This window comes from Actinia tenebrosa, unplaced genomic scaffold (assembly GCF_029948245.1).
Source record: "Actinia tenebrosa isolate PJP-AT-01 unplaced genomic scaffold, QUT_ActTen_1.0 PGA_scaffold2__45_contigs__length_23673736, whole genome shotgun sequence".
NCBI classification, from domain to species: Eukaryota; Metazoa; Cnidaria; class Anthozoa; order Actiniaria; family Actiniidae; genus Actinia; species Actinia tenebrosa.
Genome location: NW_028292579.1, coordinates 22,805,332 through 22,820,849, shown reverse-complemented (window position 1 = coordinate 22,820,849; position 15,518 = coordinate 22,805,332). Strand labels below are relative to the sequence as shown.

General features: G+C 37.7%; 1 long non-coding RNA gene across 3 annotated transcripts in view; it reads right to left on the bottom strand.

Moving 5' to 3' along the window:
• Window positions 1–15,518, bottom strand: part of LOC116300396 (uncharacterized) — a 77,795-nt gene that overhangs the window by 983 nt on the left and 61,294 nt on the right. For all 3 annotated transcript variants that reach the window (XR_016120399.1, XR_016120400.1, XR_004197590.2), the window contains 2 exons: window positions 1,281–2,514; window positions 392–462 (listed from right to left, as the gene is read on the bottom strand). This is a non-coding gene — a long non-coding RNA (uncharacterized LOC116300396). The remainder of the gene's footprint in view (window positions 1–391; window positions 463–1,280; window positions 2,515–15,518) is intronic.

Below are 15,518 nucleotides of genomic sequence, written 5' to 3'. Positions count from 1 at the left end.
CCAAAGACCGAATTAGAATTTAGGAGTTGATTTTTGAGGAGGGAGGAAAACCGGAGAATCCTGAGAAAAACCCTTGAAGCACAGGAGAGAACCAACAAACAACTCTACTCACATACGACATCGAGATCGGTAGGACTCGAACTCGGGCCGCATTGGTGAGAGGCGGTGCATTAGCAGCGCACACCACCAGTGCTTCCCACAAATAACAGACAATCATGACCAGGGATGGGGGACAATCATGACCAGGGATGACAGACAATCATGAACAGGGATGACAGACAATCATGACCAGGGATGGGGGACAATCATGACCAGGGATGGGGGACAATCATGACCAAGGATGGGCTACAAATGAATAAAATAATAACAAAAATATGAATCTTATTCTCACTTTTTCAACTGGCAGTGTAAAATCATAGGTACAGCCGGAGGTGCTAGAAGAGGGGCTTTATATCTCTGTCCCTAAAACAAAGGGGAAAAAATAAAATAAGATTTGTAAAAGTTTAAATAAAGCATTTTATTAAAGTCGGAAAGACTGTGTTCCTATCCTGATCAGTTGTTTCAATAAGTTTTACAATAGCAGGCAAAACTAGCAGACTAGGACCAATCAGAATTCATCACAGGGGTAGTGCAGTATAAAATGCCGATGACACCTAATGCAAAATTTTCAGCATTGATTCTAAATGAAGTGAAAAGCTGAATAGTACATTATTTTAATATGGTTTGAATGACGTCAAAGGAGGCAATTCAGTTTATCTGCCATCACATGGAAATTCTTTAAATCCTAAGTAAGACAATGAAGTTTTATACAGGATATTCTACTGTCCAAGAAAAGTTTTGCATATTTAATGACGCCTCCTTTGACGTCACATCATTAACATATTGGAAGTATAAACCTTGAGATCTTTGAGATGCATCACTCAAACCATTTAGAATCAAAGATGGAAATTTTGACTTAGGTGTAGTAGGCACTTTAAGGGATTCAGCACTTTAGAAGTAAGCAAGTTAGGACCTGTACTCTTGTTTGTGCATATTAATGTCCTTCCATCAGTTACTCAGAAAGTGGCTCCGACACTGTTTGCTGCATGATTCAAAGTGCAACACAACTCAGCTTTTCAATAAAAACATGTGAGAAGTGTTTTCTGTGATGCCCAATTAAAAACTGCCATTGCCATTTTATACAAACATCCGAGACAGATCTGCCAAGCAGTTAAGCAACAAAGAGAAGATTAATGAAATAAAAAGGATTATCTATGGTGTTCAAAAATCAAAGATTATACTTATTCATTTGTATCACGGTGGTCGCTCTCCATGCTTTTCAATTCTGCTGTCCATATTGATGATGTTGGGGTGGAGTATAATATGAAAGGCTTCTCTGGTTCTGCGTGTGTACCAGTTGTTGTGTCTGTCGATGCACTTGATGTTCTTCTAATCCGGGGAGTGGTCAGAGGTATTAAGCTAAGCGGATGTCTATCTCTCTCATGTTCTTTTAGTCTTTCTTATACTGGTTACTTAGTTTTGCCAATGTAGATGCTGTCGCACTCACTGCATGGGAAATTGTAAACTATTCTGTTGCGTCGGCCAGAAGGGACTGGGCATTTCGGGCTAACTATTTGTCTGTGTAGGGTGGTTTCAGGTATCAGTACGGAAACAGATCTGTATTTCTGTTCTGCAGTCTGAGTGGGAATTCTGGACTTAGTGATTCTCTGCAAGAAAAAAAAGATAACCATTAGACATAAATGCAGACCCAAGATGTTGTTTCGCTTACCTTTGTATTTGGCTTTGTGATGATATGAAGGGCTCTGTCATAGAGACATTTGATGACTTTTTACCGTCTGTGGATGGTGAGAGTGGTATGCGAGATATTGGTCCATGTACATTGGCTTATGGTAGACACTGGTGGAAAGGCGGCCTTTGGGTTCCCTGTGTACCATGGTGTAAAGGAAGGCAATATTGTTTTACTCTGTCTCCATGGTTAACCGGAAGGTGGGCTGCTGGCTGTTAAGATGGGGTTACAGCATGTCTATGTTGGACCAGTCAACAATGATAAAGGTATCATCAATGTAGCGCTTCCAAACGCTTGGCTTGTTCTCAACGCAGCATGTCTGTAGGGCCTATTCTTTGAAGACCTTCATGTAAAGAATATGGATGTCAGCAAATGCTGGGCTTCCCATGACAGTACCTTCTTGTGGCTCGTACGAAAAACCTTGGTACATACTACGGATCTCATCGAACTGTGACAGGTCATTAAAAATTCATGTCTCTACCACGCCCACTTTTGTGTACTGACACGCCCACATTTGTAAGAAATTTCTCACTGTGCCGAGTCTTCGGGGAAGATGGACGTAAGTCTCTGAGCTCCGTAAGAAGGGAGGTCAAAAATGTCAAGGCTACAGAGTTGCTTCTCAAAGAAAACTCTATTGTTCTGGAGAAAGGAGAGGGTACTACAACTGTGGCTTAGCATCTACTCAGCTGGCTCACATGTCTCTGTGGGATGCATTGTTTCCACATTATCTAAGGATTGAAACATTTAAAGTCAACCACCAGTTGTAGTCAAGCAACACCAAAAATTTAGTTATCCCTCTTGAAACTGCAACTTAGAATCAAGATTGCTGTTCCATGCTCTTTATTGCAATCTTCATAAACATGCAAGATCTGTGTCTGTGAGCTGCATGCTCAAATTTGTTTTTTACTGTCGTCAATCAAACCTAATCAGTTGCTACCTTCAATATTTTTGACTGGCGGCAGCGAAAAACCAAATTTCTGAGTGCTACTCGGAGATACAGTTTATATGCTTACAAATACACGTTTACAAATACTGACATTCTCCACTGAAGAGGCAATTCCAATGTTAATGAAAGTAGATGGAGTAATTAAAGAAAGGCTGAAGGTGACAACAAAAATGATGAAAAGTAAGAGGGAAAAGTATGGCTATTCTATGGCATACAAGAAGGCTGAACGAAAGAGTAAAAAAAAGTGCATCAAAAGACAAAAATAATGAGGATGAGGATCAAATCAACAACAGTGAAGAGAATAAGCATAATGAAGACAGTGGACAGAATGAGGACAACGAAGAGTGCAACAGTGGGCAGAATAAGCTCAATGAAGAAAGTGGACAGGAGAAAAACAACAAAGAGTTCAAAAGTGCAGGGCAGAATAAACCCAATGAAGTAAATGGACAGAAGAAAAACAATGAAGAGTGCAACAGTGGACAGAATGAACCTATAAATGAAGATGAGGACAACTGCACACAATGTGTAGACACCAGTAATGATGAGTGGCACACTGAAGAGGAATTTCAAGATCAGATGGACAGCGACTCATGGTCATGAATTGAAGTATATTGCCATACAGATTTTGAAACAAACCAATGTTACTGTTATGAAAAATTGTACCATGGAGTGATTTCATTTAAATTGGCCAGCATGAATATCACTCAATGAAAAAAATGATCAAAGTGTTCCAAGTAATCCTGTGCCGAAACAGCTACAATATTCATTTTTTATGTATTTTATAAATGCTTATGTATCCATATATGTTGTACATAAATAAATAATTAGATACATGCATTGATTGTTTTTATCATACTCATCAGTGTTTCTTTCATCTTCACTGCTGAATCCAATAAAATCATTTAATACTTTTACATTCATATTTAGTGTATATTCCTGAGAATGAAATTTATTTCTGCGCCAGCATAAAAGTTGGTCTGCGGATTTATGCATAGCACCCAGTCCCCCTATAAAACTTGAATGAGGTACAAAAAATCTCCACTAGAACAGTGGTTCGATAATCGAGTCAAGACACTCAATGGAAAAGAACAAAAACAGAAGAGCTTGCTGCTTGTGAACATCAGAAAATCTCATAATCTATTTGTAGAGGAGTCTGGAATTAATATTGGACTCACTTTTACGTGGTTTTTACATAAGCATAAGCATAAACACAAGCATAAAGCCAGTGAGGACGGGGACGACATAAGCATAAGCACAAGAAAAACAAGACAAGTTTGATTTTCTTGTGCTTATGCTTATGTCCAGTTAGGACATGACCAACATCAGCATAAGCACAAGCACAAGCCGATAAACCAATCACAAAGAACTTTGTCCCAACATCAACAAAGAAATCGGACCGTTCAAGGCTTAGTTTGGACAAAAGTTTAGCAGAAACTGTGAGAATGATTTTAAAGACAAAGCTAAAAAAGAATTAGCATGGCAAGACGTCGTGCAGAAACTTGGTTTTCCTTCAGGAAAATTTTGTAGTGCTTGTGGCAAGGATTCTTGGCACACTGTACTGTCATATTTGATTCTAAGTTCACTGTTGTTTTTTTTAATTGAAGCATCAAGTTTTTTATTTTTTAAATTTCTATTACAGAGGAGCAGTGCAAAAACTCTTATGTCGATAGCTGGGACGTACGAATAACAAATTGATATCACATTCCCTTCAATATTTCATGAAAATTTAAGCTTACACAAAATATTTTTAGGATTACACTAAATATATTTAGGATTCAAGTGATTTAAGTCTTAACCCTTTCACCAAAGTAACCCGCTTTTCCGGGATTGTAATTTTGTTTCCCGTACGAACTATCCCGGTTTTCCGGGAATTCGATCGTTTGATGTTTGGGAGCTGGAAACTACCGGTTAATTGGCTCTAGAGGGGCCTAAATCATATTGACGAAATCTATAATGCTGAAACCCCAAAGGCACGTGCTTTCCGCCATATTGTGTCATATGATATTTTTGATGAAGAAGCTATGAAAGGTTCGGATGAAGCGTGCGTTTACGGGCGCCATTTTTTAAAAACCAAACGTTGTTATGAGTGATTCAGAGGACTCAGAAAGTTCAGAGAGTGATTCTGACGAGGATTTAGAGGATATCTTTGGAGAATCGAGTGATGAAGAAGATTTTGGAGGCTTTGTTTATGAAATACTGGACAATATTGATTGGAGAAATGATCGTGATGGAGAAGTCTTTCGATCGTTTTATGAAGACAAGCCGCGCACTGTTTTTAACAGAAGAAACTGTGGACCAACAATCAACCAAATGCCTGGTGAAGGACAACCCATTGATCTTTTCAAGCTGTTTATTTCTGATGAATTCTTGCTAAAGGTGGTTGGCTGGACAAACCGTTGGTTTACGGTTAAAACAGGAAAAGACCCAGATAAGCCATTGACTGATATTAGGGAACTCAAAGCATTTCTTGCGCTGTTGCTTACTATGAACAGAGACGTTAACCTTCCTAATTATGAAAACTACTTTAGACAAGATGAGAGAAAGTGGCTTTTTTTAGTACCTGGATTTCAGCATGTTTTTACATTAAAAAGATTTCAGTTTTTAAATCGTTATGTGTCTTTTTCGGATCCAGATAGTTTGGATGGAGATAGAGTAGATGAAGTTGCTAGACAAGATAAACTTGCTAAGATCAGGCCTCTCGTTGAAGAAATGCAGTTGACTTTCAAAAGAAATTTCAATTGCGGGAAAAAAATCTGCATTGATGAATGTATGATACCTTACAAAGGAAAACTTTCTTTTAAGCAACGGATTTTATCAAAGCCCGTCCGCTGGGGTATCAAACTTTATGAACTGTGTGACTCAGAAACAGCATATCTGTCCAGGTTTGAGGTCTATCTTGGCAAAGCTAGAGAGGAACAGGAAGTTTCAGATATAGGAAAGTCAGGAGCTGTTGTAGCACGTCTAACTAGTGACTTACACGGGAAAGAACACTATTTATACATTGACAATTTTTACAACAGTCTTGCCTTGTGCCTTTATTTGCAGCCACGTAGTATTTATGTTTGTGGTACTGTTCGCTCCAACAGAAAAGGGTTTCCACCAGCTTTGAAAAATCTCAAAGCATCGACGATGGGACCACGAGGCAGCTTTGAACATAGGAGTTATCATGGCATTGTTGCCCTTAGCTGGAAAGACAACAAATTAGTCCATTTCTTGTCCTCCATTCATTCTCCAGATCAAGTAACTACACTTCAGCGAAACCAAAGACGACGGGGTGGTGGATATGATTTGGTTGATGTACAAGCGCATTCCATGATAGAGGACTATAATTCTAACATGGGTGGAGTAGATAGTAATGATCAACTCACAATTGTTATGAAGAATAGGAGGCAAATGCGCTGGTACATGCGACTAGTTATGAAATTCCTTGAGGCTGTGGCTTTTAACTCCTACGTCACTGAAGGGTTTTTTGTAGATCATACCCCCCCTGGAAAGAGAAAGAGATCCTTTGCAACCTTTAGAGAGGAGTTAATACTGCAGCTGGTTGGGAATTGGAGGATGCAAAGGTTGAGACCTGGAAGGAAAAGGCAGGCAAACCCCTTCAGACTTGACAATGTTGGAGACCATCTTCCTGTCAAGGGTATTGGCTGTGACCACACCTGTCAAGTCTGCACTGAGAGAAGGCGCCGGTACATGGCTTCTCACCCAGATGTCCCAAAGAGAGAGGTTTCTCATAAATTAACCAAGACAACATTCATGTGTGACTGCTGTAAAGTGTATTTGTGCATCAGCAGGGAACTCAACTGTTTCAGAGTATGGCATACCAAGGTAGAATATTGGAAAGAGTAATCCATCCTTCCTGTCAATTCATTCCGGATAATGGCTACTCTTTCCAAATTGTAGGTTGTAGGCACCGAACTTTCATATGTAATGCTGACAGAAATATCTGATTAACCATAGTTCTTGGACTGACATTTTTTATATCAAAAAATGCCTTGTCATATAATTTGAAAACTTCTACAGCAAACCTACGTTCTAGCCAACCCATCGCAATGCATACTAAGAACACGTTTGTAAATATTTACACATTTTTAAACCTTTATCTTCATGAAAGCCCATTATTTATATAAACTATTTATAAAATACTTAGAAGAAGTGTTTTTTAATTGATTTCTTTAAAAGAAGTGATTTTTAACTTGACATATTTGGCATTTTTTATGTCCCTGTGATTTTTTCAATAAAATGTAACATTGACAGCCTCAATCTCATGTCAGAGATGCTCATTTGCCGAACCAACACCATGAATAGAAAGTACACTTCCAAACCTTTCATTTGAATATGGGGTTCCTATTAATGAAAATAACTCCTTCATGCTTAAATATCAGTTTGAATAAAAGGGGTTAAATTTTGCTGGTTTTCTGTTGTGTGGAGTATTTTTTGAGCTGGGATCCCTTTGGTGAAAGAGTTAAAAATCAGTATTGGAATCTCTCTGTGTATAATAAAAATGAAATAATTGAATCTTTTTGTTTATTTGTTTATTTAGGGAAGGATGCTAAAACTAGTTTTAAAAACCTCACGAGCACAAAGATATGTGGTAAACACTTTCTTTCTTCGAGGATATGTTGATCGTCCATGTTTATGGAAGTCACTGTCGATTCTATAACTGTTGAAGTGGAACTCCCTGGTGTTTTAATTTTCTTTGGTACTTCATTTTTGACAATTTCACGTCGTTTATGTACGGTCTTAGACCAGGTGAATATCGATGGCAACTGAGTACGACTACATCTCTCTCCTTCTGGAAAGTGTTTACCGCATATCTTTGTGCTCGTCGAGAATACTCTGAGATTATCGTTTCTTATCAGCTGTTTGTATTCCCTAAGAACCTTAGGATCTCCCGGAAGTGCATGGAACTTCAACCCAGGAGAATTTCTCCAGTTATTTGTACAATTCGGAACGCAACAGTTGTATTTCCCCATACTTTCTCTCAAGCCGCCATCTTGCGTCCCTAAATTCCGCCCCAGAATTCCAAGCGGCGTTGATTCGGCACCAGTCTTCCTTTGAATTTCGGAATGGGGAATTCCTATTTGTCTTGGCTTGGTCCATATATACAGCCCCGTGTCTCTGCAAGTAATCTTGTTGAAGCTGAAGTAATAAATGATAGTGAGGAAAATAGGAGTGAAACGTCTTATTCTGGGATAACATCTAAGGTTCTTCCACTGACAACTTTTCCACCATCTTGTTTTTAACGTTAGAGAAAGCCTGGTACCGAAATAATAAGCTTGCACACCTTGTACGCATGCTCAAACTCTTATGCTTATGTCAGCCCCGTCCTCATTCGCTTATGCTTGTGCTTATGCTTATGTCGCTAGTGAAAACCACGCTTAAATTTTCACAGCTTTGACCTCCTCAGGTACAGCCAATGACAGCTCAAGATCAACAAGTATGCGCCTGCATGTACCGTGAGAATATTTGATCTTCTGCTCTTAGGGCTGTGTACATCTGGCCATCTTAAAGACCTTCCAAATCGAAGTGAAGAATTTGTCAAGAATACAGTATGTGATCCTCCTTCCACCAATTCCAGAAAATTGACAAAGAGAATGGTTCAATCAACAGTGCAGGATGCTATTGATGACCTCAGAGAACAATTCAAGTCCTTCAGCCGACATGTTTATAATATCAAAAGGAAGTACAGTGAGCTTAAATACTTAAAAAAGATAAAATAGCAGATAACAAAGCAAGATAAAATCATGCCTGTAATCTTCCCTGTAATAGTTTATTACAGAGTTAAGGATGGAGCAGATATGGGACATAAGTGTTATGCTTTTGTTTCCGATGATTTAAACCACCCAAAACCAAGTATCTATGCCTTTAACAAGTTACTGCTAGAAGACGTAAGACAGTTTGTTCTTGAAGTTGAAAAAGTGCGTTGCTGGAGTGATGGTGTGAGCTCACAGTTTAAAAACAAGTTCACCATGTCAATCATCATCGCATACGAAGATGAGTTTCAAGCAAAAGCCACATGGAATTTTTTTGAAACTGCTCATGGGAAGGGTGCAGTTGATGGAATTGCAGCTGAAGTGAAAAGGAGAGTCTGGAAATCCATCCTCCAAGGAAAAGCTGTGGTCAATAGCGCTGAATATTTTGCTAATGTTGCAGAAGAAGAATGCACCAAGATCAAGGTTGTCTATGTCCCGGAGATGTCCGTCAAAGAAATATGTGACTGGAAAGGTTTCCAGAGATGGGAAAGGTGTGTGACTGTCCCTGGTACCAGAACGAAGCATTGCATTACGAGAGCTAGTAATACTGATGTCTTTGTTGCAACGAACAGTCAGTACAAGAGTCAAGATGAGTTCCCTGCTTATGGAAAGCACTCTATTAGATTTCTAGGACCAGCGATGTGGGCTAAATTAAGTAAGGAGGAAAGAAATATTTCAACATTATCAGCCTTTAAAAAAATGATAAGAAAAAAGGATATATCGGCTGTATTAGAGGGCTGTGGTAGGGATTGTTATTTATGTATGACTTAGTGCAAGAATAATCTTAGTTTAGTCTTTTTTACTAGGAATAATTTTAGAAATAATTTCAAATTTTAGTTAATTTTTTTTTTTTTTTTTTGTAGTTCATGAATTGTAAATCATGTGATTATTAGCATTAACTAAGATTGTTTGGAAATTTTAATTTTTAATTAATCACTTGTGTCCCCAATTAGTGCCTTTGGCGCTAGAACGATTAGACACTTTAATAAAGATGTATGTATGTATGTATGTATGTATGTATGTATGTATGTATGTATGTATGTATGTATGTATGTATGTATGTATGTATGTATGTATGTATGTATGTATGTATGTATGTATGTAGTATGTATGTATGTATATGTATGTATTGTATGTATGTATGTATGTATGTATGTAGATTATGTATGTATGTATGTATGTATGTATGTATGTATGTATGTAGTATGTATGTATGTATGTATGTATGTATGTATGTATGTATGTATGTATGTATGTATGTATGTATGGATGTATGTATGTATGTATGTAGTATGTATGTATGTATGTATGTATGTATGTATGTATGTATGTATGTATGTATGTATGTATGTATGTATGTATGTATGTATGTATGTATGTATGTATGTATGTATGTATGTATGTATGTATGTATGTATGTATGTATGTATGTATGTATGTATGTATGTATGTATGTATGTATGTATGTATGTATGTATGTATGTATGTATGTATGTATGTATGTATGTATGTATGTATGTATGTATGTATGTATGTATGTATGTATGTATGTATGTATGTATGTATGTATGTATGTATGTATGTATGTATGTATGTATGTATGTATGTATGTATGTATGTATGTATGTATGTATGTATGTATGTATGTATGTATGTATGTATGTATGTATGTATGTATGTATGTATGTATGTATGTATGTTGTATGTTGTATGTATGTTGTCTATGTAATGTATGTATGTCTGTATGAATCATGTCTTTCTGTCTGTCCTGTCTGTCTGTCTGTCTGTCTGTCTGTCTGTCTGTCTGTCTGCGTCTGTCTGTCTGTCTGTCATGTCTGTCTGTCTGTCTGTCTGTCTGTCTGTCTGTCTGTTGTCTGTCTTGTCTGTCTGTCTGTCTGTCTGTCTGTAGGTCGTCTGTCCTGTTGTCCGTCTGTCTGTCCTGTCTGGTCTCTGTCTGTCTTTCGTCTGTCTGTCTGTCTGTCTGTCGTCTGTTCTGTCTGTCGGTCGTCTTTCTGTCTTCGTCGGTCCTGTCTGTCTGTTGTCTTTCTGTTCTCTTCTGTCGTCTGATCTTGTCTGTCTGTCCTGTCCTGTCTGTCTGTCTGATCTAGTCTGTCATGTCTGTCTGTCTGTCTGTCTAGTCTTCTGTCTGCTGTCTTTCTGTTCTGTCTGTTGTTGTCTGTTGTTGTCTGTATGTCTGTTGTTTCTGTATGTATGTCTGTTGTCTGTCTGTTGTCTGTTGTCTGTCTGTCTGTCTGTCTAGTGTATGTTGTATGTATGTTGTTGTATGTATGTATGTATGTATGTATGTATGTCTGTCTGTCCCTGGCAAGCAAAAGACTGTTATCAGACATCATTCTTCAAGTGCTGATAAAGATGAAGAAACTTCAACTGGAGATGAAGTTAATGATCATGATTTAATTGATGGAAAGTTCAGTACAAGTACTTCCAAACAAAACCAAGCAACTCAAAGTCCTGATATTATCATCCGTGGTCTACCCAAAAACATAGCAAGCTCCTTCACCAAAAAACCTACTATTCCTACTCAAAATGAGCCATTGAACACGACTTTGTTGGAGGAAATAGCTGACTTCACTGATGGAAAGAACATCCTGGATAAAAGAGATATTTGTTGCCTCATAAGGGCACAACCATATGCCTGAAGATAACTATTTGACAAACTTTGTCATAGATTTAGATCTGAAGCATATTGCTTCAAAGAGTGCCACAACAGGCACTAACACTGTTTGTATAGAGTGGGAGCGGTTTGACAAATGGGATGGAAAATCTTCTAATTTGTTCAAACATTTGCCAAGCTTGCTCCAACGACAGGTTTATGCATTAATAAGCTTCATATTTCAAGGACAAGTACATATCTTCTCTGATGGCCCAAGCTCCCAGTTTAAGAATAAATATATGCCAAGTTTTTACAGCATCCTTCGAAGAAAAGGATTAAACATCAAATGGCATTTCTTCGCTACTTCCCATGGAAAGGGAGTTGTGGATGGCTTAGGAGATACAGTAAAGAGAGTGGTATCGAATGCAGTGTTAACCAGAAACGTATCAACTGTTTTGAATGCCAAGGAGTTTGCAGAAGCTGCTGAGAATTTCTGTAAGTCTATTAAAATCACCCTCTGTTTAAAGGTAGACATCCTCCAATCAAGCAAAAGGCTGGCACTCGATAAGTGTTTCAGAGAAGCAAAACCTATTACAGGAATAAAGAGATTCCATTGTATTGAGCCAACACTGAAAGGTCTCAAAACCTGTCCTCTCTATTCCAGTCAGCTTTCAATTCTCGATCCAAGCAGTTACAAAGCTCACCTGACAGTTCTCATACGGACACAGAGAGTGAAGATGCAAGTGGCATCAGTGGTCATTTTGAGGAATTATCTGATGACAGCTACAATGAAGCCAGTAACTCATCAATCCATCAAAGAAGAGGTTTTGTCATGGGAAGAGTTTGAGAGAAGTGTGGGACCCAGGCCAGTTGATACCATCCTGCAAGGTAAAGAAAAGCTTCTTGAACAAGATCTGATTATCATTCCTTGCTATACACAAGGTTCCCTACACTGGTTTCTCCTTGTTGTTAATCCCAAGCAACAATGCATTGTGGTTCTTGATATTTTGGCTGGATCCTGTGTGAAACCAGCATGGCAGCATTCAGTTGAAAAGATTATGGGACTTCTACAAGCTGCGAACAATGCAATTGACATCCAGAAGCAGACGTTTAATGCAAATAAGGCCACTGAAATACCACAACAGAAGAATGCTTATGATTATGGGGTTTTTGTGCGCCTCTTAACACGATGTCTGTTTCACAAAACCAAGATAGTACCTAATACAAGCTTTCCTGTCTTTCGGAAGTTAATGATCTCCGAGTTGTGCTTCAACATGCTGCACCCAATACCACCAAAGGGTATTCAGCAGGATGAATATCATGCTGTTGACTTTGTGTCTAGCTTTTACATTGTCAGAGTGCTTGACTCAAATGGTCATTTTGTAAAATTCAAGTTCCTTCACCGAGTTGGTGACCAGCCCTTTGACTGGCCAAGAAGGGATGATATTCACAGCCCCCATACCTCTTGCATCTTCTTTGGCCCTTTACAGCTTCAGGGAAAAGGTCCATTTCAAGTCCCATGGAAGTCTGCCATTGAAAAGGTATTTAAAGCTTGACACAGTGTATTCATGGACTTGACATCTCTTTATTTTATGAACACTAAACTACATAATAGTAATAAAAAAAAAAAATTAGAAATGTCACATATATTTACAGTTAAGGATGGTACATTATCTTATAGGAGTGTTTGGTGCAATAAGCATGTTATGTATCATTAATCTATTTTTTAAGTGTTGTTTTTAAAAATCTTTTTTTTTTTTTGGTTCCTCTCGCGTGGGACTGCCTGTATACTTTTTACTTTTTCTTATTTTAATTAGCATTTATAATCCTCTTTTTTATGTTCACTTTTCAATTTTTCATAGGAAGGAATATTCACTTCATATCTGAAGAAATTGTCCACAAATTAAGTTATTGCTAAAGTCAAAGAACAAATGACAACAGGTGCATTATCCACATCATCCATTATCAATAGCTACCTCTCTATGAATTCCGTAATTTTCTCACAATAGCCACGTGCATCACGTCATCCACCAGTAATGCCTTTATCTTCACAGCAAGATATTGTCAATGCACTTTCTGATATTTCATCCAAACTTGAACGCTTTACTGCAAACATTCCCACATTACCTGAACACAGCAATGCTGCAGAAACACAACATGATTTACTCATAATAGGAACTATTAAGTGATCTGGGTAATAAGTGTAAGTTATATAATTTTTATCACTCGTGTCGCTCTCTGTAAATAAATGACACATAAGAAAATGCTGGTACTCTATTGGTTAATGCTGTAGGATTCCTACTGACGTCATGTGGATAGTCATACGATTACTATGGGAAAGATAATCATTTACTATGGTAATCAGAGCATTTTATTTCATTTGAAACAAGGACTTTAATATTTATCGATTCAAAATTTGGGGGGGAAAATGATTGCTGTTACCTTTTACTGATGTATTTATTGCTGTTTGAATCTTTTGACCTTATTGCTGTAATTCTTCTTGCTCTGGTCTTCTGGAGTTATGAAACCTTTGTTTTTCTTGCTGCTGTGGCTTTAATGCACTATTTTTTTTGTCTTTATATTTGCAGTTTGCCTGTGTTCGGTTGGAAGATATGTTGCATTTACCTTCTTTGCACTTAAGTCATATTACTAGTTCTATTCATTTTGCTGCCTATTAAAGGTATTATAATTATTGGTAAACAGAAACGGATTAGTTTGTGGTGTTCAGGTGGTTGGGTGTCTGGGACTTGCCCACATGGTGTTATTTACACATTGAACTTCGCAAGATTATATTAACATCCTATTGTCTATGGCTCACAAGCCAAATATTGTCGTTAGCTCCAAGTTGCAGAAGAGAAGCATGACAAGAATTGAGAAGTCTATGATGTACGTGGAATTGATCACTACCTGCGTATCTTTGATGGGTTTCACGGGGAAAAAGGAGCGAGCAACAATAAAAGTGATATTTTGCTAATAAATAACAAAAAATAACTTTTGCTTGAGGAATACTGATGAACATATTGAAGAAACTGTGAAACCAAAACGCAATGGCATTGGTTTAAATCTTGAGGAATATGCAGCATTTTGGCCTGAAAAAGAGGGTCTTCAGATGGGAAATTTCTTTTTATCTTTTCCAGAATCCACTGCTAAATTGGCACATTCAACATTTGAATGGAGGAGAAACACTACTGGTGACTGATTTTAGAACAAAAAGAAGTTGCAGTTGCCAATGAATAATAGTTTTATTTTGGATCCTTTCAAAATATTTAGTTCCCTGTCAGACTAGGTTGTTCATGTAGCCTGTTCACTAAGTCAATCACATGTTCTTCGGTGATGTTGTTATTTGGCATCATATTAACTTCGTGTATTTCGCTTGTTGACTTTATACCGTTTTATAATATAGCTTATATAGTACTCCCACTCTGAATGGCTGAAAATCTATGCTCTATTTGGCCGATAAAGACATGGTTTTTGATTGACACCTTTTTTACAAAAACGTTTTCATAATCTTCCACTATATTCTTACTTCAAACTTTGAGGAAAATGGAAAGAGACTTTCTACTCTTTGATGTGTCTCTCAACTTAGAAGCTGAAGCTTCAGGTAATTGCAACGATAACAAGCCTAACAGTCCAAGACGGCGAAAATCCAACCACAAAGCCCCGATTTGCCGACATCAATGATGAAAACTTAAATTCACTAGTTGACGAACCACAGGTGAAAAAAACTAAGAAGCCCACAAAATGTAGAGTTGCTGTTTTCCAAGGTTAGTTTTAATTATTCGTAGCAAATTTTTGATCATATCTAGAATGTTAGAATGCGCAATATCAAGCATTAAATATTATTATTATTATTATTACATGAGTTGAGAAGAAAACTGATGTGCTTCTAGCTTCCTTTAGAATTCAAGATATTCACAACCAAGATAAAAATTCTACAGCCTTCCGTTTGTTTTCCTGCCATTTATTGGGGGGAAAAACTCAAAATTTCTCCAGAAATGAATGAGAAGATTATAAGTCAGTACACTCAGTGAACCATTTAATTTTTCGGTTCATACTGTAAGTTATACTTCAGAAATTTCGAGTCCATATAACAATGTTTTGCCACCTTTATTTTCAACTCCAACCGAACTTTACAAAGGAAAAATAACGAAAAAAACACAAACGACATATCGGGTGGCCAGCGGTAGCTGTATCCACAAACCCCTGTGGTCTTCCATCATCGTTGCCATTTTTAATTTCGCTCCACAAGGTTGGTTTGCAGTTTTGCAAGAGGTGGAATTATGGCTGAAAATTCACAAGATATTCAAGGTAAAACTACGCTTTCTTCTCCCACTTCGGTTCTGGCGATTTTAGCCGATCCAGAAGCAATAAATTTGCTTTCAGCGGCCCTTACTCCCGCTGTAATTTCGGCGATTA